The 27,104-nt window shown below is 40.3% G+C and overlaps 1 pseudogene; it reads left to right on the forward strand.

The window, feature by feature from the left end:
* The first annotated feature begins 4,222 nt into the window (after positions 1-4,222).
* LOC127421359 (electrogenic aspartate/glutamate antiporter SLC25A13, mitochondrial-like) overlaps positions 4,223-27,104 on the forward strand; it is a 30,033-nt pseudogene continuing 7,151 nt past the window's right edge.

Here is a 27,104-nt window from a genome sequence, read left to right on the forward strand (position 1 = left end):
GACCGGGTGTGTCTCATTCCAACCTGGCCCCGCCCTCCTCGGCTCCTCCTCGGAGCCCCCGGCATGACGTACATCCCCCCTCACCCTTCCTCTCCGGGTGGGGGGCGTGCCTTATGCCCCGACTGCCGGCGGGTCCTCCCCGCCTTCCTCGACCTGGGAGGAGGAAAAAAAAAAAACACAAAATGGCGAGGGAAAGGCCAACACGGAGCGGCAGAGAGAGGAGAGAGAGGAAAAAAAAAAAAAAACCTCACCGGTTCTCTGATGCACCGTCGCGTGGTCCTCGATCACTACTCCACCCTCTCAGGCGGACTGCAGCCGCTCCTCCCCGGGCGGACCGGAGTCAGACCTCCGACCCCCAGCGGACAGAACGCCCCTCCGCGTTCCCGGCGTCCCGTGGGGACTCTCCTCCGCCCCTGGCAGCGGCCCTACCACTCCAGGCGGTCGGGGAGTCACTTCCCTCCTCCCCCCCGCGGACGGCGGTCTTCTCTCAACCCCTCCACGTTCCCGGGGGACGGCAGGGCACTCCTCCGCCCCCGGCAGCGGCTCCCTCGCTCCAGGCGGTCGGGGAGTCCCGTCCCCACTCGCCTCGCGGACGGCGGCCGTTCCCCGCGTCCGGGTAGTCGGGCTACTCCGTCCCCCGTCGGACGGCAGCGGCGCTCCCCTGGGTGGACGGCAGTGTCGAGGACTCTGCGACGGGAATCCCTCCTCCTTCCCGGGTTTCGGCACCAGTGTAAGGGGGTTTAGAGGAAAGGAGGAGGCGAGAACCGGCTTGACAACTTAAATAATAATTTATTAAACAAAAACACACAACTAAAAACACAGCACAGCTGTCTGTAATTCTCTCTCTCTCCCGAACTGTCGTCCCCGGCCGCCTTTATCCCTCGCGCACCCCATCAGGCTGATTGGGGACCGGGTGTGTCTCATTCCAACCCGGCCCCGCCCTCCTCGGCTCCACAGGACCCTTTGAGGTCACACGACCAGTTGGAGATCTCGATTATGAGGTTAGGCGAACGGATAGGGGAGGAGCATGTCAAATCAACCACCTCAACATCCTCAAACCATGGAGGGAGGCGGTGCCTGTAGCTTTGGCGATGGTAGTTCTAGAGAGGGTGGAGCTCGGGCTGGAGATATCTCCCAAACCAAATTCATTCATCCCGGTCCCTTGCGGAGACCACCTCTCACTGTTGCAGCCTACAGACTTTGCCAGGTTGCAAGCGGAATTCGCGGACATGTTTTCACCCCTTCCCGGTTGCACAAACCTTATAGAGCACCATATCGAGACCACCCCAGGGGTGGTGGTTCGTAGCCACCCCTATCGCTTTCCTGAACACAAGAAAAAGATTGTTCAGCAAGAATTAGAGGCAGTGCTTGAAATGGCCGTAATACAAGAGTCGCACAGCGATTGGGCCAGCCTGGTAGTTCTGGTACTGAAGAACGACGGCTTTGTCCGGTTCTGTGTTGACTATCGGAAAGTGAACGCGGTGTCCAAATTTGATGCTTATCCAATGCCGTAAATTGACGAGTTACTTGTTTGGCTGGGCGTGGCTTAATTTTACTCGACGCTGGACTTAACAAAGGGTTATTGGCAGATCTTTAACTCCAGTATCTCGAGAAAAAACGGCTTTTTCCACACCGTTCGGATTACACCAATTCGTGATGCTTCCATTCAGTTTGTTCGGGTCCCCGGCTACGTTTCAGCGCCTTATGGACAAGATCCTCAGACCGCACACGGCATATGCCGCCGCATATCTGGACAATATTATCATTTATAGTAATGAATGGCGGCGGCATATGCAACATCTGAGGGCTGTCCTGACTCTGCTGGACTCACGGCCAACCCGAAGAAGTGCACAGTTGGGTGGGTGGAAGTTAGGTATCTGGGATTCCACTTGGGTCATAGGCAGGTGCATCCACAGGCTAACAAAACCACAGCGATCGCAGCCTGCCCGGCGCCCAAGACCAAAAATGAGGTAAGGCAGTTTTTGGAGCTGGTTGGCTACTACCGTAGGTTTGTGCCTAGCTATTCTGATGTCACCAGCCCACTGACTGACCTTACTAAAAAGGGGGCTCCCGATCCGTTCCAGTGGACAGAGTCATGCCAACAGGCTTTCATTAAGGTAAAGTCTGCACTGTGTTGGGGGCCGCTTTTGCATGCACCTGACTGCTCTCTCCCCTTTATTTTGCAGACTGATGCATCTGACAGAGTGCTGGGCACGGTGCTCTCGCAGGAGGTGGGAGGGGAGGAACGGCCAGTGTTTTATTATTAGTCGCAAGCTCTTCTTCAAGGAGACAAAGTATAGTACCATCGAGAAGGTGTGTCTTGTGGTTAAGTGGGCTGTTCTTACCCTCCGCTACTACCTGCCAGGGCGGGCCTTCACCCTTTGTTCCGATCATGCTCCTCTGCAGTGGCTCCACCGCATGAAGGATACTAACGCGTGAATCACTGTTGGTATCTGGCTCTTCAGCCCTTTAAATTCGAGGTGGTCCACAGACCGGGTGCGCAGATGGTTGTGGCTGACTTTCTCTCTGGAAATGGGGGGGGGAGTAGGCAGGCCGGATGTTGCCCTGGCCTGAGTCGGCAGTGGGGGTATGTGGCATGGGGGACGTGGTCATGTGTCGGTCTGTGGGAGAGCGGTAAGGCTCATCACCTGGGCCGTAATTACCTCTAACACATATCTCTTATTATAGTAATGGCAGAGGGAGATCTGAAAAGGCACGCCAGAGTGTCAGAGTGGGGAAAGAGACCAGAGCCACCACCTGAAGCTGTGTGTGTCTGTTTGGCTACCAAGAGCCCTTTTGTTTTGAGTTTAAGTAAAGACTGAGAAAGAGTAATAAAACACTCACCTTGACTGTTCGCTGTCTCCTGATTCCTCCTTTGCCCAGTACCCAAAGATCTTGTTACAATGACATAAGAACAACAACCGCAAAAACTATTAATTCTGGTTTTGTTAAACAAGCACAATTTAAGCATAAGCAACAATTATCTTGGTGTATATATAGCACATACAGTTGAGAAGAGCCGTCCGACTCGCGATTCACCGCCGTTCTTTTAAATCCAGAATTTTGAACATGACGTCACCTCAGCTCCTGAGGGATTATGGGATCGTAATTTGTCCAGTCGATACACACTTCAGAATCTCACCAGAAATAGAAGGTCTTCCATGTACTTCTTGCTTACTGCTTCATGAATGCTGTGGATCCGGACATACTACTCCATTGGCATACTGTTTTTGGCATACTGTATAGAAGGGAAGTATGGATATTCGGACGCAGCACATATTTTCACTGAAATGACCTTGGCACCATTTGGTGAAAGGAATATGCTGGGTTCAATAAGAGTTAAGCTCAATCGACAACATTTGTAGCATAATGTTGATTAATACAAAAAATATTTTAGGCTCGTCTCTCATTTTCTTTAAAAAAAAAAAAAATCGATATTATGGTGAGGCACTTACCATGAAAGTGAATAGGGACAGTTTTTGGAGGTGTTAAATTATATTTGAAGCATATCATTTTGCAAAAGTACTTATTATTTCTTCTGTTAAAACTAGTATTATTGTCATTTTAAGGTTTTTGGGTTTAGGCGTCGTTATGACAACTAAGTAGTAAAATTGGATATAACTTTACCCAGAAATGATTAGTAAGTGATTTTATCACACTAAAATCATGTTAGCAACCATATTGTTTACGTCTTGTGGCTATACCTTTGAAACAGAAAATATTTTAATGTTAACAGATTGGGCCAATTCACTTCCATTAAGTGCTATATTTTTGCTTTTTTTCCCCCACCAAAGAATAGGAGTGGCAAGTTAAAATTATTTTTTGTGGTAATTAATATTATGTTACAAATGCTGTCGATTGAGCTTAACTTGTATGGAACCTGGAATATTCCTTGAAAAAGTAACTGCAAAAATGTCCAAGAAAAATAAAGTTAGTTTTGAGAAAAGGTCTTGCGGCAGTTGTTCGTAGATTCCACTTGGTTGGATATTTTGTTATCTATTGCAGTGAATTCTATATATAAAATCATGCGTTTTGGCTTAAGTGTCCAAATACATGCCACTTTATATTTTTATGAAACAGATATATTGCTAGAAACACTGTTAAGACTTCATTATTAAATTACACTGTATTAATTTCCCTCTCTTTCCTTCTGTTCCTCTCTCTTCCTCCTTTTCCAGAAGAGTTTATCATTGCTGCTCAGAGGTTTGGCCAGGTAACCCCCATGGAAATGGACATCCTGTTCCAACTGGCTGACTTGGCTGAGCCAAGAGGGTGAGTCACCTGGGCCCTGCTGAGACATCGTCTGAGAGCATGTGCCCAATGCAGCGAGAGGAGGGTTCGAGGCAAAACCATAACATACTTCAGCACAGCCTCTTTAGCCACTCGCGCCTTCTAAAAACTGCGTCACTTGACTCTTCTCTAATTATATGTGAATATTTTCTGCTCTCTCTTTTCTGAGTCTTGTTCTGGCAATTGCAAAACGAGGGAATAAATGACTCTTCCTATTATTGTACAGTGAGAGGTTTTGAACACTTTTTTCCAACTTTTCTGCAGCATTAGATTGTAGCAGGCACACATGTTTCTACACCCCTGTAACTGTTGCATAGTTTTTACCAGAATGGTAATGATCTTGGAAGTGTATTTACAAAATGCCTGCTCTGAGCCATAGAGCAGTGTAATCATGCCCAGAGACATCACATCAACATTTCTGAAGAGTCAGATACTGTGGCCTCATGACTGCACAGGGTGGGGTCGTAAAGTATGCTGCAATCGCTAATCAGTAATTGCTTTTTTGGACATTATTATTTATTTGCAATGAGTTACTGTAATCGCCCTACTCACTTTGAGTCAAGATGTTGGAGGTTATTACTTTTGAGGACATACTATGCCACTCTACCTCAAACATCTTGTAGATGTTATGTTTTGAAAAGTAGACTTTGGAAAGGTTTAGAATCTGTTTAACTGATTTATGTTTGCCTGTGTTTTTGCTCTTACAGACATGTTGGTTTAGTTGACATTGAGAATTGTTGACTGCACCTCTGGAGGAGGGAGCCCTTCATTACAACCTTACTGAGATTCAAAGACAGGTACGTTTAGCTTCAGAACGCCTGAGTGTAATCTTGTCTTGCTTTGAAATCAGTGATCAGGGGATTCAGTCTTTTTTCTTATTTTTCATTCTAAGTCGTGCTTTCTTAGGCAAGCACCTTTATTACTTATGAATCCCTAAAGTGAAGGATTTATTTAAAACACTCGCTTTAAAGGGACAGTTCACCCGAAAATGAAAATTCTGTCATCATTTCCTCACCCGCATGTCATTCCAAACCGGTAGGACTTCCCCTACAAAAAAATTGAATGTTCTGACAAATTTGCCACAAATTTGCTGCAAACTTGCCACAAATTTCCCACTCATTATTTTCAAATGCAAATGAGCTTGGGATTTTCCACAAATGTTTACAGGTCTTCACCGGTAGTGGTGAATGTGCAGCAAACCTTTGATGGTGACAATGAAAAGTTTGCCGCAAAGCTTATTTGCATGTGAAAATAATGAGTGGCAAATTTGCGGCAAGTTTGCAGAAATTCTAGATTTTTTGTCAGGGTTATTCTTTTTTCTGTGGAATACAAAGGAGATGTTAAGTAGAATGACCAGTCCCCATTTCTTTTTCCATCTCTCTTTTTTGGAAAAATATGCAATGAAAGTGAATGGTGACTGAGACTATCATACTGCCTAATATCTCCTTTTGTGTTCCACTGAGGGCAGAAAGTCATTTGGAACAACATGAACTGGAAATTACAAATTAGACTTGGACATGTAGCTGTTTGTGCTACAGATATCTCAATTTGTATGGGTTGTTGAGGAAAGGTGTGTTATTTCTTTTCTTAATGATCAGTTTCATGATGTTATAACTGGCGGACCAAAATTTGGCAAAAACATTCCACAGACTTAACTTGGAGTGACCCAAGCATTATTTAAGGCGGGTCTTTGGGGTGGGCTCTTAATTGGGTCTTTGGGGTGGGCTCTTTCGACTCTTGCAACCTAGCAATGCCCTAGCAGCCACCCACCCCTTGCATTGTGGTGATGAGCTGACATACTTTTTATGTTCCCATTCCCATTGTTTTGAATTATCATTGCAGGAATTAACTTCTAGGTTGTAGGTTGTATTATGGTAGACACTTTGTAGACAACTTTATGGTAGGGTTTGTGTATATACTGTAGTCGAGTACATTAAGTGCTTCAGATCAGCACATCATTTCCAGCCCCTCTGGATTTTTACATCAGCTACTGCTGGGCTCTTGCTTTTCTCTTTGACCAGAGCAGTGAAAGAAGAGAATATCTGAATCTGTCATCAGCACAAAGATCACACATATAAAAAGCTGTAAATGAAATGCAAGCCCAACAGTCGAGGAAAGTTATCACCCTCTGATGGCGAGATGAGGGGAAATGAAAACAGAAAGAAAGGTTTGAAGACTCTACAGGGAAAAGAAAGTGTGTCTGTGCCTGTATATTCCCTCTTTATTTTATCCGAAGTTCTGCCTCCAAACACATCGAGGGCTGAGTTATTCCTTCATGCTGGGCCATACAAAGCGGGGGCCCCGGACAGAGACGCCAGTCCCACCACAATGAGCCTCTTTGGGCTGTGGTCTGGCCTTATGGGCTGCTGGCCAGCCCTCCCTCACTGCCTCCCCCAAGCGCAGTTCATCCCACACCCTTAACCCCTCAGTGAGCCTGTGGCCGTTTGGGCGGCTCCTAACAGGTGGTCTTGTTCCAGGTCTGAGACGGGCAGGCTGGGTGACTGTATCTCTGTCGGGGAATGCAGTATGGAATGCTTGGATGGTTCTGGCTAGCTAATGGTGCTTTCTTTTTTGCTCTCTTAACTGTGGGGCTATAGCCATGGCTGGAGCACTGATCAGACCCACTTGATTGTGGTTTCTGCTTTTCTGACTAACATTACTCTGAAAGTTGCAGTTCTTGTTATTTAGGGGTGTAGAATGACACTAAATGAAATCTTTACATCTGGTGTAAAATCCTGAATATTCTTTGTTCCAGTGATGAAACTAACAGGACTTGGCCAACATTAGAAGGATTTTTTGTCTGTGACTAATAGAAACAATATACAAAAAAAATCAACCCTCATAATACACAAGGCTGCATCTTCTGTACTGCTTGTATAGGTGCAGTGTTCCAAATACAGTACAACTACTGTTGTTATATGGACCACTATTTTAGGCATTTAAAGTAGTAGTTCACCCAAACTAAAAATTCTGACATTGCTTAATCACCCTCATGTTGTTCTAAACCTGTATGATGTTCTTTCCTTTGTGTAACAAAAAAAAAAGTCATTTAGAAGAATGTTCATGCCTCTCATTTCTATATAGCTAAAGGACACTTTGACAAGGGAATGTAAAGTTACAACCAAAAGGAAGAAAAACCAACATAAATGAGTCCATAGTTTTTTGTCGAGGCTTTCAAAGAATAGTTCACCCAAAAATGACAATTTTCTCATCATTTACTCACCCTCATACAGTCCCAAACTTTCATGACTTTTTTTGTTTAGTCCAAGTCTCCTGAAGCTATGCAATATCTTTGTGTGAGGAAAATGTAAGTCATTATTCACTGAAAATCTTCCCCTCTGACATAGCTGTGAAATCCCTTTTTGATATATGCTTATATTCAAACTTGGCACATTAAAATGTGTCGTTCCAAGTCTGACTTCCATGACACCAAACCCTATGCGGCAGGTATAAATTGAGTGAATTTTGCCTTTAATATTTTAAATGAAAGTGTAGAAAAAGATTTGGAATACGTGTGGATTAAAATTTTTTATTTTAAATTGATTATTGTAAATTGTTGAGAAGCATTAATGCAGTTCTCTTTCTTTCTCTGTTTCACTGTAAACAGCAGTCTGGTGGGGACATATCTCGCTCTGTAATGATTCAGGCCACTGAATCTGCATACAGGTTCACCCTGGGCTCTGTGGCTGGAGGTGAGTCAGTCACGGATCATTGTGCACCACCCCTTTACTTGAGCCTGCACCACCACCAACCCCTCCTCTGCACGAGATAGAGACAAAAAGAAAAACAAAGCTTGCCCTATTGGCTTCTTAGGGGGCTACTCCTCCCATTTAAAGAGGAGAGGAGAAGAGGTTATGCACCATGGAAACCTCCTGCATGGATTCTTTTGCACTTGTGAGTGATCAAAGGTGGGTGTGTGTCGGTGTGTGTGTATGTAAGGAGGTGGTTCTTGGCCCTATGCTTGGCTCCAGACTGGCTCTCTTGGAGGAGACAAGGTAATAAGGAGGTAGTGCAGGGTGACTTACTTTTTAATTAAGCCTGTCGGTGCTGTATCCCCTTTGTGTCCACCCCAGTGTTGTCAGATAATAATTGACTGATGTGTTCTTCAGAAATATCCGGACGTTTTTTTCCCCTACACACGGCTTTTTTTTTTTTTTTTGTGGTTGTTTGATGTGTCCATCACTGCAACCCCATCCATCACTTTCTGGCATACTTCTCCTTTAACATCCTTGCTATTCCAGGTCTTCCTCTTACATATGTTTAAAAACAATTCTTCTGTGACACTTTCCTTTCTCTGGATAGCCATGGGCGCCACCGCTGTGTACCCCATCGACCTGGTGAAGACCCGCATACAGAACCAGCGTTCTTCAGGTTCCTTCGTAGATGAGCTGATGTACAAGAACAGCTTTGACTGCTTCAAGAAGGTGGTGCGCTACGAGGGCTTCTTCGGCCTCTATAGAGGTCAGTACCTGCTCGATCAGGCCATCAGGGATGCACCGACATTGACAAAGAGCGTTTTCATAAAAGCCAGGGGCAGGTCATCTTCCCTCTGGCCTTACCTGCTTTGAAGAGATTGCTGCTTGAGGGGACAATGTGCAAAGCATGAAAGGGCACATACCAGCACAGAAAGTTAACAATGAAGAGCATGAATGCTCTACACAGTCAATGCCGCTCAGAAAACGAGGATCTGCTCTGCTTTTAGAGTTTTTAAAGCATTCAGGTAGGTCACAGATTCAAATTGTGATTGCAAGGTGCAATTGGCATGTGACCTCTATTGAGAACTAACTACTGGTATTTGTCAATCATAGAGCTGACAAAAGAGGGGCTGAGATCTTCATCACCTGTGCAGAATTAGAACTGGGGGATGGTACAAACATTCAGTGCATGTGTTAGCAAGCCATATCGGTGCTGTATGACTGAAAGCACTACATTTGAAGAAGGCCAAATAGTTTACTGATACGCTGTTTTAAAGTAAAGGCCTTTTACTGACAAATATGTAAAAGCCTTAATGACCAACAAAATGTAGTATAGTAGAAACTTGTTTAGAAAGAACAGTTGTGTATACAGTATTAGTGGTTCACAACTGGTTTTACTTCAGGCTTGCCCAGATATAATTAATTTTTTTTATTTTTTTTGGTCATGGCGACCAAACATAGTAATAAAATTGCATATCGTGTAAAAAAAAAAAAAATATATATATATATATATATATATATATATATATATATATATATATATATATAACAAAAATGCCCTTAAATCAAACAATTAAATGTATTTGAATTACCAGGAACTGCATAGATGCAACAATTTGCATACATATTAACATGAAATGACATGATGACTGAATAGTAAAATAACTTTTTAAAAAACAAAATGTGTTTGGTTTCTAAATGTCTCGACATATATTTGATGTAGTCTGGGTTGTATTTTTTTTAAACTTTTTGTTTTGTTTTGTTCATGGTTTTCAAGGATGATGGCATGTTACACAACCTGTCCATACTTGCATCTGTCTAATTTAGCTAGCTTCTACAAATTAATTTGTGCCAAATACAGTAAAGTTTGATCAGATGCGCACAGCTTTTGATGTCAACAGCAAAATACAGTATATGGGAATATTTCCTCTTCCCTTAAAAAGTTGATATGCCTATTTATGTTGCTTTCCTAACAATGCATGTTTATTTGGTTGGTTAGATTTGATTATTTGCCTTAACCGGTAGTATTTTTGCATTTCATTTTCCCCTGCTGTCCATGACTCTGTCAGAACAGACCAAAAGGACACTTCATCTACGTGCACTTCAGCAGTGAATTGGGTTGGACTTCAAAGACACTTAATCATTATTCTTACAGTTAATAAACAGTCCTTTAGTGTATGAAATTGCCTCCCAACATCTACTCAGTTTACTTAGATAAAACAAGACTTGTACTACACATAGATAACTGAAATTGCCATTATGTTCATGATGTTAGCCAGAGGGAACTGGCTTCCCAGTTGAACCTGGTTTCTCCCAAGGTTATTTTTCTCCATAAACAAACAACACTAACAGTTTTGTGTTCCTTGCCACAGTCGCCTTTGGCTTTCTCACTTGGGGCCTAAAGACAATAAATCTTAATGCAATCGCGATATTCATTTAAAACGCACAATGATGACTTTAAGACATCACAGCATAATTTTCTCTTACTGCATCATTTTCTGTAAAGCTGCTTTGAAACAATGTATGCTGTGAAAAGCACTATACAAATAAAGATGACTTGACTTGATTTTACTTGACCTCGACCCACCAGTTGAGAACCACTAAAGTATAATGTACTATGATCTCAGCTAGTGACTTCAGTGCTGTGTTCATTGGCTGGTTATTTCATGCAGTCACAGACAAGTTCATGCACTCTTCTTCATTAACTTGTTGTATTTCAGCTTTTCAAAAGAAACACATATCTAGTATTATTTGAGACAGATCTAAGCTCAGATGAAGATTGTTTATCGACTTTCCAGCAAATCAAAACAAATAAAAACAAAGAAATTATTAAAGACAACAGTCCATGATGTCACCATCCTGGTAACCACAAAGAAATGAGCAGCATGCAAGAACAATAACTGTTTACTGGAGTGGTGATGGATGATTAAGTTTGCAAAATGAACAGCAGTTTTATACAAACACATATCTGGTCCGTAGGCCATGCATGCAGGAAATGTTTGTATTCATCTTGCTGTGTGGCCTATTTGGACTGGTGCACCCACATTACTACAGTATGGTTGATTGTTACTGCCGGGGGATGGTCATCACTTTTAAATCAGATTATTTAGTTTATTTTGATCTAAGCCAGAAATCTGTGTTGTAATTGAGGGCTGTGTAAACTTTGGTTAGGCCTGTTTTTAAAGGAAAAAAAAAAGAGTTTGTAGCACTGTTAAGTTTCCAATATTTAAACACTCCACATCAATAGTGTTCATTAGTGTGTGGATGATAGGGAATTGAAAGCAGTTCTCCAGAATTTTATATTGAGGAAATTTCTCCTGCCTGCTACAGTAGTCGTGCTTCCCTCACCCCCTGTCTTTTTTAATCAAGTTGTTTTCTAATTATAGGCCTCGTACCGCAGCTTCTGGGCGTGGCTCCCGAGAAAGCCATAAAGCTTACAGTAAGTGCTCTGCCTTTACCACATCAGCGTGGCCTCTTTAAACCTAAGCCCTCTCAACTCCTCAGAATTACACCCCTCTGTTTGTCTCTTGCCTTTAGAAGAAGTAAATGTTTTCTGTTTGATCCCTTGTGAAAGCTGTGCACAGTCTTGCATCGGACATCAGTAGACCCGTATGCAGTCTGCACATTATTTCACTTTTGATTGTGGTGGAAAATCTGTTGAATGGGTTTAAATATGGTAAATTGTGTTTAACAGCTGAGAGTACTACATTTTGGAGTGAATTCACTAAAGAGTTGCACCATTTTTGTGCATTGTATTTTATCACAAAACCTGCTTTTTTTTTTATCCAACCAACTGCAGTCGAGTTTAACTAGGCATCCAGTGCATTAAAATAATCTAGTCATTGTCAGTCTTTTCTATGCACACTTTATTTACAAAATTCAGCACTCTTTCACGCAATTCAATTTCCACTATTAATGCCCGAGGAAAGCAGGTGGTAAACAGAATTTTATTTACAGTAATATATGTTTGTGTACATTTTCTGATCATGGTAGCAGTAATTCATTAAATTATTATGAAATGATGGAGAAGAGCATTATAATTGGGCATATATATCCAGACATGCAGTATAGATAAGCACACTGTCTACATTTTAAAGAGCTGATTCAGGTGCGTGTATCGCAGTGGTGGAGCGACAGATTGCAGTAGTCTGTAGCATCTTCCACAACCTAGCACTTAGAACTGGCCTCCAAGATGGGGAATTGCCACATGCAAATTGTGTTCAGCACATATTTTTTGACCGTGTCTGCGCTGTTATCTGATTTGCATAATTTCTTTAGTGAATCAGGTGCTAAAAGAACACAGTGCGTTCAAATGTCGCTATCATCAGGCGCAATTCAATCTTACTGAAGTGAATTTCCCTCTCCATTGAGGAAAACATCGTCAAATTAACCGAAATATTAACAAACAAACACACTTAGGGATTAGGAAGTGTAAAAAATTTTAAATAATGGATGTTTGAATTCTGTAAAAATATGCTGAGCATTCCACTCATTTCTGCAGGCACAGACACTGTGTTCTGTTTAAGCTAAGATGGGTTGTACAAGCGTATGTTTTTTTTCACAGGTAAACGACTTTGTGAGAGGAAAGACAATGCAAAAAGACAGCACCGTTCCTCTAGCTGCTGAAATCCTGGCTGGCGGATGTGTGAGTACCGCTTACCACTTTGATACATGAATGTATAATCCATACATTGGATAGTAGCAGTGCCTTTTGAAATCCTGACAAAAGGAGTTTAGTTTTGAGTGTCAGTGGGCTTTGAGGTGTAAGCCTGGTCCTGAGGGAACACTTCTCTCCTTTTGTTAGGTGATTAAAAGGTACTTCAGCCCCATCAGTGTTTAAAAACACGTATAAAACACTTCTCCTCTGTCATCTCACCTCTAAATCATAGTCTACGGCCCCACTGCTGCAAGTTCTCAACCTGCCCCTCGCAAGCATGCAGAGAGAATCTCTTATCCTTTTCATTAGAAACGTAAAAGTAAGATTGATATTATTAATGCATTGTTTCCATATGCTTCAGTTCATTCTAGTCTGAACTGATATTTGAAAGCAAATAAGGTTTTTATGTGGGTTAGGGTTTCAGAGAGTTTTATCCTGGCTGTGACCTTCCCTAACCCTTATGTTCTGTTGTGATTGACTATACTGTCAATGAAAAATGTGGAAAATGTTGCATAGTGGGGATGTCTTCAAAAATAATGCCATAAATAGTTTTCATTGATCAATTAATGTCATGCAAAGTCCAGTAAACATAAAAAATCTAAGTAAATATTTGGTAACCACCTTTGCTTAAAAACAACACTAGTTCTCCTAGGTACACCTGGACACAGTTTTTCTTTGTTGTTGGCAGATAGGATGTTCCAAGCTTCTTGGAGAATCTGTTTAGGCTGTCTCAATTGCTTCTGTCTCTTCATGTAATCCCAGACTGAGTCAATGTTCAGTTGGGGGCAATGCCATTTGTTGCAGGGCTCCCTGTTCATCTATTCTATTTTATTTGCAAAAGGAATGTTTAGGAGTCTAAAATGTATATTTCCTATTTACACACTAAAGCTGAATATATACAGTAAATAACCATCTTAAGGCAAATGTTTTTGTGAAACATGTGCCTAAGACTTTTGCACACTATTGTACGTGTAAAGTAAATGCTAGTAATTCAAAAGTAACCTCTTATTTTCCATTCAGATTCTTTTAAAAAGTCCCTCTGACCTAATCAAATCCCAGTAAACATATATTATTAAAGCTTTATCCTTCATTTTTAACACAAATTAGTCATGCACTTTTCAAAAATGTGACTGGTATCCATTTTAGTAACGCTGTTTCTGTTTGGCAAAAACACATTGTAGAATTGTAAAATAAAAATAATAAATAACGTTAAAAATCTTTAATGTTTCACAAAAGAAAGAAGGTTATATTGGTTTAAAGCAAGCAGAGTTTTCATATTTAGGTTGAACTATCCCTTTAATGTTTCATAGCTGGGGTCTCTGAGACTCCAAACAAAAGTAATGTAATGATTAAAACATGTTATAAAGTTAAATTATGGTAAACAATTTGTTAATTAGTTTTCATAAGATTAGGAATGTATCAACAAAGTGTCTTCCTGATACTGCAATGTTAAGGTATTTTTAAAGCTATTAAAATGGCCCTGAAGTCTTTAAAACCCAAAGAGAGCATGAGAGCTAGGATCAACATTTTGTGTATGAAAGAGCAGCAGACAGCCCCTGTACCTGCGAGCTGTGTAGTTTTTGATCGGTGAGCTGTCAAACCCTGACCCTGCTTCTTCATGTCTGTCCAAGCCCGGGACCCTAAGAAACGCTCCATGAAAGAGCCTCTTTCATTTGACAGCTATCACTAAAATGCTTCTACGCTCCTCATTTCTACACTTGTGGGTTTCCAATTAAATGTGTCACAGACACTCTGATGATTGCAAGTCTTGATTATGCCGACATGAGTACCTTTATCCCAAAAAGATCTGCAAGCTGATATTTGGCCCACTGATATTTGGAAAGGAGATGGCCACAGAAACATTGGGTAGGTTGCATATGAAGTCAGCTCAGAATGGCAGCTTGTGCTGAGGAGATGTGTTTTTCCTCTTCTGATTTCTCTGACAGCTCCTTTCATCCCGGCCTAATCCCTGGTGTTTGGCCTGGCAGGATCCGCAGCCTTTCTCACGCCTGCACACGCACTGCTCACTCAAAGCTGTGTTTATTGACACTGCAGCTGCAGCAAATCAAATCTATTTATTTGGTTTGAGAGGGAAAAGACTAGACTGCTGATTTGTGCACTATGAGTGTTCCTGTCTGAGAGAAGAGAGTGTGAGGAGAGCAGTGTTGAGGAGTAACTAACTAACTAACTAACTAACGTTAATGCTAGTAACTTAAATGAATAGTTCACCCGAAAATGAAAATTCTGTCATCATTTACTCACCCTCATTTCTTTCTAAACCTATATGACTTTTTTTTTTCATGGAACACAAAAGGAGATGTTAAGCTGAGTGCCTTAGTCAGTTATCCTCCTCAATTGCATTTTTTTCCCCATGCAATGAAAGTGAATGGTGACTGAGGATAACATTTTGCCTGACATATCCTTTTGTGTTCCAGTAATGAAAGAAAGTTAATCATTATAATACAGGCTTGGAACAACCTGGGAGGAGTGAAAGATGAGAGACTTTTCATTTTTGGGTGGACTATGCCTTTTAATGACTAATTCTTCAGTATCAGGACTGTAGCTCATCTGTTTTCAAAATAGTGTAGCTTCTCCAGTAATATACTGGTTTCCAGTTCCAATGAATAGTTAAGACTACAAAGCTCATAGAAGCATAATAGAGATCTTGCTTTTTATGTGTCAGAAAAATACAACAGAAAAAACAAAACAAAAATAATTTCTAAACATTTCAGCATTTCTAATAATTGGCCTATATAAACATATTACAGCCTAAAATAGCTTTAATGTAGTTTGCTACATTTTGCTAGTATTGTGTAGTGTTGTTAGCTAATTTTTGTTAGCATTCTGAAGTGTAGTTAGCAAATTTTTGTTAGCATTCTGAAGTGGAGTTAGCTGCGTTTTGTTGTATCGTTAGTTATTTTTTGTTAGCATTTTGAAGTGTACTTAGTACACAAAAAATTACTAAGTACACTTCAAAATGCTAACAAAAAATTACTTTGCTACTTTTTGTTAGCATTTTGTTGTGTAGTTAGCTGCGTTTTGTTAGCATTTTGTTGTGTAGTTAGTTAATTTTTTTTAGCATTTTGTAGTGTAGTTATCTAATTCTAGGTTAGAAGGGTAGCTTCACTGTAGTTTAACTTCCTTAAATGATGTGTTACTTGAAGGATAACAGTTTACAGTATAAAAGTAATTTCCCCAATACTGGAGGAGAATAAACTAAGAATGAGAAGGAAAATGCAAGAGAGGGTCAGGGTTATGGAACTCTGCTCTGATTCAAAATTTTGAAGGTTTTTTAAATTTTGTAGCTCCTCTCTTCTCACATTGCTGCCTTTGAATTAGGCCCTTGACAGTTGCCAAGAGTCGATAATTTGGTAAGAACAGCACGCTTTGCTGGCCGAGCAGTTGGCTGGATTCTTATCTGGATGTTGCTGGCCTTCATTTGAGGGCTGGGTTACTCAAAATACCCTCTTAGCCAACGTAAAATGCCGTAGACAGCGGGAAAACCATGGCACGCATACAGTGACGCTTTGTTCATTTTCAGCTCAAGTTGTAAAGCTATGTAATTTAGACTACCCAATGTTTCTCAGCCTTTGTAACGGTTTGTTAGTCTGTTGCAAATCTTTTTTATCACAGTGCTCCTTATTTCTATGTGAAAACCCACTTGTGAATTCCCAGCGAGTTTTAATGAACTGAGGCTAATGTTTGCGTCTGGTGCTGAGCTATTGTTTTTAGAAGACTGCAATGTTTTGTGTACATTTGTGGTGCTTGGGGATGTGCGTGCGTTTAAGTATTTGTCCTTACGTCTAGGCGGAGTTCAGTTGTGTTCATCTCGTCAGCAGAGCGTGTATTAGGTATCGCCCCTCCAAACACATACACATGCACACACTACACTCAAAAGCTCTCAGTGCCTCTGGGGATTACCTTGCCTTGTAATTACCACAGAATTATCGAGCTGTTATTGGCTCACTTTGCACACAAATCGCATTTCTTGCAGTCACATTGCAGCGCATGCCTTCCCGCTCTTTAAACTGCCTTCTTCGTCAGAGGTGATTGAAATGTTGTGTCCCTCTAACTGCTGTTCTTGTTTGCTTGTTATTTGTTCTTTTTGAAAACCTTTTTAAATATCCAATTAGTACCTAATTAATGTGACTAAAAACCTGGCCCTCTCCTTAGTGCATTGTTCCTTGCCAAAACAAGTTTGAAACAGATTGCTCTTGGGCCCGATGCCATAATTAACCATAAAAGATTACTTTCCACATAAATAACTATTAAGTCGTAGCTTTGAGCTCTAAAAAGGTAGGCAGCCCTTACTGCATGTCTGTGCTGTAATTTCCTCTGGAAGGGAAGTATGGGTCATTCTGTTCAGTCCTATTTAAAGTGCACCTTCAATGAAACGATACTGATCTTTTATTTTTAAATATGGTATCGTTTACTCAATGGGATTTTTAAATCTGCAAAATTGAGACTCATTTACCGAATTCCCATAAGACAGCCTTGCACACAAGCCTACATTAATATCTCTGGAAGATTGGAGGAAGTAAATTAACAACAAACAAACAGTAAGGCCCTTATGTGTTCGAAAGTAGGGCTGAAGAAATCCATGGAAACTGATTTCCATCTAATTACACCACTCTGTTTTTCTGCGTGCAGCCTCAGTAACTAGGAGCAACGGGGAAGATAGGGCACGGAGGCGGTGAGTGGCCAGCCTCTTTGGCGAGACATGTTTAAATGCATCTGTTGCAGCCTCAGATGCTGTCAGGTTAAAGCCAAAATTTTTATAAGAGCTCAGAGTAACCTGTTCTAACCTGCACATGCTTTTTATCTCACAAGTACAAGGTTGAAGTCATGAGGTTGTTTTTTGAGAGGCCCCTAGGGGCCTGGATTCTGTGTGATGTTTCAGGCACTCTCTGTCTTAGGCAGGGATAACCACCTCTTTCTCCTCCTCCAACAAAGTGTGACAATCAGACCAAGTCTCTCAGGACTGAATGTAAACCATTGTCCTTTTATAATATCACATTATCTTCCTCTTTTCATTTTTGTTTTAAGTCTCCGTTATACATTCCCTCATATTTACAAAGGTTACATTTGACTTGATACCTCAGATGATCTGCACATGCTTTTTGTAGACTCTCTGTTCGTCATTACTCCTCTATTACAAACATGATTGTTAGTGAAGCTTTGTGAGGACCTACAGTATATGGTGTGTTTTGGGTCCTCAGGCTGGTGGATCTCGGGTGATCTTCACAAACCCCCTGGAGATTGTGAAGATCCGGCTGCAGGTGGCAGGAGAGATCACCACAGGGCCACGCATCAGTGCACTCTCTGTCATCCGTGACCTGGGCTTCTACGGCCTGTACAAGGTAGACCTCACTTACTCAAAACAGTCATTGAATCCCAGTTCACATACTTCAATCACAAACTTCAAACTTTGTTGCTGATGGGAAAGAACATACTATCAACATGTTTCACAATTTTTAAACATCTTTTTTTCTACATTAGTTCATTTTAAATGGGCCTGTGAAATTACAAATAATCAGTTTTGGGTGTAATCTGATTATAAAGTTATTAGTTACTGATAATCGAATTACATTTTTTAATACAAAAAGTAGTGAAACGCATTGCATTTTAAATTTTTGTGATCAGATTACAGTTGTTAACATTTAATTATTTAAGTACATTACTTGGGTTGCACATATTTCTAAAATAATATTTGTGTTGAATACTTCTAAAACATGAATTATGTTAGTGAGCGTCTGTTTGCGTTTCTGTGACAACTGAACGATGTATGCCCCCAAAAAGAGTAACTGAAAGTCAGAAATACGTGTAAATACAGGCATTATGAATATGAATTTGTTCAGCAGAAAAAAATAAAAAAAGCTATGATTTTGTTTTAGAAAGTAACTTTAATTAATAATATAATTACTTTTTCGATGAAGTAATCAGTAAAGTCAGTAATCTGTATTATTAGTAGTAATCTATTTCCAGTGAATTACTTTTTTTGTAAACTTATCCAACACTGCAAATAAACTTCTAAAAGTACAAATATTCCATGTAGTGTCTCAATTTATATGTGTTGAAAATCGTTTTAGATGGAATATAGCATGTCACACCTCAGGACATGTCAAATTCACAAAAGTATTTTATGTCAACTACCCATATAAGAGTGTTTAAGATGGTTTGGCAGTATTGGTACATATTTTGACATCAATCTTGCATCAAAGACTACTTTGTCACATACACAGCTTTTAAGTTAATACATATACATTTTTTATTTTTTGCCATATTTATACATCTAAAAAGTCAAAAGGAATCTATCACAAACTTCTGTGGCATATGTATTGTCGAGTATGTCATATGCGCACCTTTGGTATACTATTTTCAGTGTATTACTATTGCGGATGCACTTATCCAAATATAATAAACAATTTAAGAATGAATAGTATGCAAATTGGGATTCAGTCTCATTCTTTCATTCAATCTATAGCTTTACATCCCACGACGTTGTCGCTAACTACCAAGCAGACAAAATCTGTTTAGAAGGTGTCATTTAAATTTCATAAGAGTTTGGAAATGTAATTTCTCATTAAATAGCAATCCAAAATAGAGTCTGACCCTCCTTGTACCACACTTAAGACCCAGGCTAGTATCTTCAGCTCTCTAGCACCTCCCACCTGTGGCTTCACTCCCTGCACTCCCTCTCATAGCCCAGAGTGCTTCAGTCATGCTCCACACTCTTCAACTGTACCAGCAAGACTAATACACACCCACATACACACACACCATCAGGCCTCAATCCACCCCCTGCGGACTTGTGTAGTAATCGGACCAGGTAGCACAGACTCTCAGAACAATGAATGCACCGCGGCTTCCTGAGTGCTGCTTTTGTGTCCTGTGTTTCCACATGAGGCTCAGTAGCACTGCAGGGGAACGTTTCACATTAGACTGCTGCTGCTCAATGCATCTGAGTGGGATGCAGAGCTGCATTCCTGAGGCTTGGAGCGTAGGAGGTTGTGGAGAGCGAGTGTTTTGGTGCAAACAACATTGTGGGGACTGCCATGATGGCGTTAGGTCGTAGCTCATCGAGCGGCCGTGTTATTTGACATTTTATGTACAGCTGGAGAGAAGATCGTTCCATATTTACCTCGGTGTAGGTTTTTTGTTTGGTGCTAATTAAATGTAGAAATTAAAGATTGTTAATGTGCATTTAAAATTTTTTGTACATTTTTTTTTGGCCTATTTATAAGGATAGTAGAGTAGGTTATGGGTGATAGGATGATATAATTGGATATTGACGATATCTGACAAATATCCTGATGTCAATTGCGACACTTATTGACAGACAATGATCGACAACATCAGGAAATGACAAAACCATAGAACTGGGAAGTCACCAAATATATTAAATAGCAGCACAGGGATAAAAAGCAATTTTGCTTATCTACCACCATTGTGGTGGGCTAACTGTAAGACGTCTGGGAATGAGACATGACAAGAAATGCTGTTAGAAACAAAGACTTGAAGACTTGTTCTTTATCTCCCCAATTTGGAATGCCCAATGCGCTCTAAGTCCTCGTGGTGGCGTAGTGACTCGCCTCAATCCGGGTGGCGGAGGATGAATCTCAGTTGCCTCTGCATCTGAGAACGTCAATCAGTGCATCTTATCACGTGGCTTGTTGAGTGCGTTACCGCGGAGACATAGCGCGTGTGGAGGCTTCACACTGTTCTCCATGGCATCCACACGCAACTCACCATGTGCCCCACCGAGAGCGAACCAAATTATTGCGACCACGAGGAGGTTACCCCATGTGACTCTACCCTCCGTAGCAACCAGGCTAATTTGGTTGCTTAGGAGACCTGGCTGGAGAATCTTGAAGAAATACACTTTATTATATTTTGAAGAACAGACAAAAGAAAAGCCACTGATGCTCGTGTCTGATTCGCTGTTTGTTTAAAGGCATTTAAAGTTTACGCTTGACATGCATTGTAAACACAACTCTGTAGATTCACTTTATATATGGCATATTCATGTGTGATTAAATCATAAAATAATACAAAAACACATTCACCTTGAAATTATTATTATTATTATTATTATTATTATTATTATTATCATCATTATTATTATTATTGTTTACATGTATAATCGTCTTTAGATCTTAATTTTCCACTTGTTGTCGTAAACGGATACTTGCGTGATGGCAAATGGCTGACAATTTTTTTACCATTTTGTTATTTTAATTGGTTTTTATTTTCGTTTGAAGTACAATTTGAATTTAGAAATATCTTTTGGTTTAAGTTTTTGTGTTTCAACAGATTAATTTCATTTTTTAAGCAAAATCAGTAAAGTAAGAATATTCACCGATCCCTTGGCTGGGGGGTTGACGATGTAATCGTATATCAACATTTTTTAAAATATACATTTCGTGAACATATTTCTTGCATATCGCCCATCCCTATAGTAGAGAGATTGGATAAGACTGGAAATGATGCAAGCCGGACTAAAACTCACATCGTCCAGCACCATGGCTCAATGTTGCCTCGACTACACACCAGAATACCACACAGTACTAATATGCTTTTGTAGTTCCTGAACAAAAAATCTTTTGGAAATTATTTATGTGCAAGAATTGTTTTTTAATGTATCTCATAACACTACATGGCCAAAAGTATGTGAACACCCGAACACCACATCCATATGTGCTTGTTGAACATTTAATTTTAAAACCATGGGCATTAATATGGAGTTGGTCCTCTTTTTGCTGCTAAAACAGCTTTCGCTCCACTGGAAAGGCTTTCCACTAGATGTTGGAACATGGCTGCAGGGATTTCTTCTTATTCTGAGCATCAGTGAGGTCAGGCCCTGATGTTGGGCCGACTCGCAGTCGGTGTTCCAATTCATCCTAAAGACGTGTATATTTATGACACAAGCTGATATGAACTAATGTTGTCCACAGGAGCATCATGACTCAATATGTCAGAGCATATGTGTTAACCGCTAGGCCATGGCTCCAACACTAAGGTTCACTTTTGTAATGTTGTCTTTTTTCTTTTTTTTTGCTTTATTCTTAATCAAATCCTGCTCTTTAATGTCTAAAATTTTTTAAGTATCAATACCTTAAGTAAAGTTTCAATGTCACTAGATTACAGTAGAATGTACTTGATTAATCAGTGAATCACATGGCTGGTCACATAAAAAAATTTGCACTCCTGTCATCTGGCTGAAGCAGGTAAGTCTCCATGGATCACCTGTCAGCCTGTCGTGGGAAAGGAGCTTTTTATTTTAGAGTCTACGCTACGGCACACAACAGCCTGTGTGTGTGTAAGAATGTCGAATCCGGTGCCTCCCCTCCATCTGTGTCTCTCCTGAGCTGCACGGACAATGTGCTTTGGGTGCAGGAGACGCGCTGCAGCCTGCTTCTCTCAGACGGCCTGGCTCCTCATGGTCCGGCCCAGGCACAGAGCTGTCTTTGTCAGCCTAATTACCCCGCCTCTCCCTTTCTGCCGCTGCAGGGCCTACACCACCACCACCACTCCCTGCCCATGCTCCAAATTGAAGAGCTAGAGAACACACACACTCATGCATGCTTGATATCATATCCACACTAGGGCACGACTTTTCTACTCTACTAGTCGACTAGTTGCCTAGAAATGTCAACAAATCGGTGGGTTGGGGTTTACCTTATGAAAATGACGCAATATGTTAGCATCAGTGGTCTTTGCTGTTTCTGCAAAGTGCAGTGATTTGTTGACAAAGATTGGTGAGTGGACAGAATGTGAGAATGAAAGCACACATTGCAAATGAAAAAAAAAAAACGAAAAAGAACTTACAGGGTTTTTATAGGTCACTCTGTTCCAAAACCTAGTGAGCTTCCTCTTTGCCTCCTGCCTATATATGCAGCATCCTAACTGAGATGGTTAGCAATTGATTTAAAAATAGGTGACGCCAGAGGAACGATGTGCTACTCTAATGAGCATTTTCTAAATATAATACATGACCCACACACATTTTGGGTAAAATGGTCAGTTTTCTATTATTAAAAATTATTTGTAGCAATATTTAAGCACTGAATGGATTATAGGTATATTTATAATAAAAAAACAATTATTTGTTCTTTTTTTCCACCAAGCTCTTTACAGTGCATTCTAAGATTGCCTTCCGCAGGAAGGTTACATACCAAATTTGGCCAAAATGAGGTATCTTAGGAGACAGCATAATTAAGTTACCTACCTTTTGTAACTGCCTTTGCATCGGGAGCACGCCTATGCCTTAAAATGTTGTCACTGGAGGCAGCTAGCTAGGTTTTGGAACAGACTCATTGTTTCTGTCAGCCCTCATTAGTTTCAAGGTGATTCGCAAGAATTTTTGCTTTGAGGATGTGGAAAGAGCCAAGACAGTTACAAATCAAGTGTGCATACAGCAAATTGGTTTTCTTATAACTGGACCGACCTGTCTTCTGAATTTTCATTGGTCAAGAGATGCCTACATCAGAGTGCGATGCAGCAAAAGTTTTAAGTTTTCTCAACTTATATATGGAGCGTTGTTTTCACAAACCCTTGTGTTTTCTTTTTTCCCTGTCTCCTCCCATCTTTGCAATGCACCATTCCCATTTAAATCATTGGATTTGCAGTGTTCTCTGCTGCAGTGTAAACTCCATTGTACAGGCAGGCAACCATAATGCGCGCACACACACACACACCTGTGAACCTGCCATGTTGTGTTTTTATCATGCATAAAAGTTGTTGTGCAAAATCCAGATGTTGCAACTTTCCTTCCATCTGCACCAGCAGTCCGTGAGCTGCATTAACACAGCCCTCACCTCCGGCATTCCGGGCCTGCCAAAAGCAGATGAACCAAGCCTGTCCTTTTGGAAGCAGGGCCAATTTTCTGGTTTTGAAGCAGGCAGTCTGGCCTGGTCTATGGCAGAGAGAGAGAGAGGTACACAAAGATCGCTTCAGGAAAGAGATACCTTGGCTATCTGTGCTACCTGTGTATACGCTGGAGATTAACCTTGCGAGTTTAATGAAGCCTGTCTAAAGCGCACTTCAGCCAGGCTTTAAAGCATTCTGCTGAGAGGAATATCTATGTTTCTCCCCTGCTGACGGCTCGCCAGTGCACTGGAGATGAGGAAACTGAATCTCGTTGAAGGTTTGGCTTTGTTTATGGTGACAGACACTGCAGTAGTTTGTGGCGCATCTTGTGCTGCTGCTTCTCTTCCATTTTCCATCCAAGAAAAAAGACGGTGAAACACTCTGAGATATTTCAGAATTTCTTTGAAGTGACAAGTTAGAAAATCACAAAGCAGACTTGGAAACAGACAGACACATACTCGCACACAAATACTCACACACACACACACACACACACACGTTGGTATGACTATTCTTATGAGGACTCTCCATAGACACAATTATTTTTATACTGTGCGAATTATAGATTCTATCCCCTAACCCTACCCCTAAACCTAACCCTCACAAAAAACTTTCTGCATTTTTACATTTTCTAAAAAACATAGTTTAGTATGTTTAAGTTATTTGAATTATGGGGACACTAGAAATGTCCTCATAAACCACATTTATAGCATAATACCATTGTAATTACCAGTTTGTAACACACACAAACACACACACTTAGACTTATTCCAAAGGGCTGACATTAACACACCATAAACCAAACTCCCAGAATACCTCACATAAGTACAATGCTTCTGTGGTTCGTGAACTAAAACACTCCGAAATGTGTTTTATCTTATATACTTTATAAAATACAGTGGAGTCCACTTTGAGAATATTGGATTCCAAATCTAATTTAAACCTTAAAATATATTGGAAGTTTTAGGCTTTGGAAAAGTGTGAATCATGAAATGTTATGATGTAAAATTAATTACAAAGATTCTATACTATTTCTAGGTCACTAATCAAATGAGCAAATTTGTAACATTGACCGTGTTAACTCCTTTGTACAAAACGTTTTCAAAATATGGAGCGTCAGGTTTTGCACATTACAAAAATGCAAAATAGAATAATTTTCTGAGAAATCCTCAGGTTAATTTTGAGATAGCATGTCCATCTTCCTCCCCTCAGGGTGCAAAAGCTGAGAGACATCCCTTTCTCAGCCATCTACTTCCCCTGCTATGCACACACCAAGGCAGCTCTGACTGATGAGGAGGGGCGAGTGGGACCTGGCAGGCTTTTGCTGGCAGGGGCGCTGGCGGGTAAGCCACCACGCACTCTCCGGTAGCCGCCTGCCACCGCTGGCTCCATTGTGGTTGGCCCTAATTAGAGTGCTCAGTGATTTAGACTGTTTTGAAGTGTGATGTGCCTGCCAAGGGTCGGATATTTTCCACTGTTAATATATAGGGGCTGGAAGTTTGTGCTTTGAGCTTTGAGAGTGTTAAAAGGGTGGGGGGATTACAACGTCCCAAAGTAGCCATACTGGAGCTGAAGCAATAAACAGATCTCACAACACTGACATGATCAAGCCAAAACATCCAAGATCTGACTTGCAATATTTTTACAAGTCTCTCTTTCCTTGTCACATATAAAATATGATCTAACTCTGATGTTATTTTTAATATTTAACTCTTGTGGTTCAACTTAAAACATCATTTAAAAGGCCACGTCTGTAGCCAAGCCAGTACGGTTTGGAATGTAAGTCAAAGACAATTAATTGTTATTTCTAATCCTTTTTGCCTGATGGCTACATTGGATTTACTACTTCTTGACTCAAATTTTAGTATGATATGAGATGGAAAAGCCATACATGTTCAAAGAGAGCTTAGCATTCCTGTCTTCCCCAAAATCTGTCATTCATGTCAGATGGTTTAAAGCAAGTTTTTTATGGTTAGGTATGTTCTTATGGCATGCATCACTCAGTTTGTCATTTATCAGCAATTCGAGCTTTAAGCCAATTAGTTATTTACAGTCGGGCTGGGAAATTTAATTACATGCTCAGTTTGTGTGCCATTATTGGTGAGGCAGACATCAACCAACATAAAATTGGCTTTTCCCCTACTTCTGCCTGTTTCTAAAGAATGGGTGTAAAGATGAAAACAGACTTGTATTAGTTAAAGGAATAGGTCAGTCAAAATAAAAATAAAAATACCCACATTATTTACTCACCCTTGTGTCATTTCAAAACTGTATTTTGTTCTGTGAAATACAAATATAAAAAAGCTTTTCATACAACGAAAGCAAACAATGACCAATGGGCTGTCAAGCTCTAAAAGAAAAAACAAAACTCATGACCTACGCACTAAATTCCAAGTCATCTAAAGCCATACGATAGCTTTGTGTGAAGAACAGACTAAAATATACAATTTGATTCACAAAAAAAAAGTCCAGCCCTCTGCTGCAGCTCTCACAACATGACACCTCGTAATGATTCATATGAGATGGCAAAATCATCCTTGGCTCATACGAAAAAGTATGACATTTATTCCGATATAGAGACCAACCAACAAACATAATCAACAAACTGAATTCCATATTAATACAATACCGGCATTCAATTTGAACTCACTTCCTATACAACACTACTTTAAGAAAGAAAAACTCAGTGAACAAATATGATTACTTATTCCATATTATTTATGCAATACAAATGACTAATGTATCTCAATAACTTGTAATATGTTTCCTTCATCTCATTCCAAACCCTGAAGTTTTCTTCCATGAAAGTTATTTTCCTTAAAGTCATGTTTAGGTTTATGGTTTGGGTAAGGAGTTACACTTTATGGTTAGGTTTATGTTTGGGTTAGGGGTTAAATTTTGGAAAAAAATATTGGCAAACGAAGAGAATTAGAAGCAGCATCCCGAAATTCTGTCTGGCTTAATCATGTTAGCCTCATGCCCATTCCTCGTCCAATAAATAGGAATCTCTGGATAAGAGTATGATGTAAAGGTTGCAGAAGTGAGTTGTCTTAAGGAGTTTACAGATGTGGAATTGAAGCAAAATTTTAGAATGACACAACATTTTTAACTTTTTGGCTTTATGAAATGTCATGCAAGAATATATGTTCCATGCAGAATTAACAGTGTGAGCCCTCATACCCTTAATAATGCATTTTGCCATTGCTTTGTATAAATTAGGTTCCTGTGGCGAGTATTGTGTAATTTCCAATCAATTTGGAATTCATAAAAACATTGTTCGTTGCACTCTGTACATGTGCACAAGATGTTTTTGAATCCAATATAGAAAGTAGTCGGATTTAAAGGATTACATGGCTAATATCCTTCTTTTTAACAGATTATTTAAGGTCTACACCACACCTTTCAATCAGATGGAAATTCATTCGGATCGAGTTCAATTCAAGTCGAAACAAATCGAACATTATAGGAATAGTTCACCCAAAAAGTATTCACTTATTCTGATGCCATCCTAGTTGTGTATGACTATCTTTCTTCACTAGAACACAAATTAAGATTTTTAGAAAAATGTTGAAGCTCTGTAGGTCCTTAAAATG

The sequence above is a fragment of the Myxocyprinus asiaticus genome, chromosome 30, assembly GCF_019703515.2.
Source record: "Myxocyprinus asiaticus isolate MX2 ecotype Aquarium Trade chromosome 30, UBuf_Myxa_2, whole genome shotgun sequence".
NCBI lineage: Eukaryota > Metazoa > Chordata > Actinopteri > Cypriniformes > Catostomidae > Myxocyprinus > Myxocyprinus asiaticus.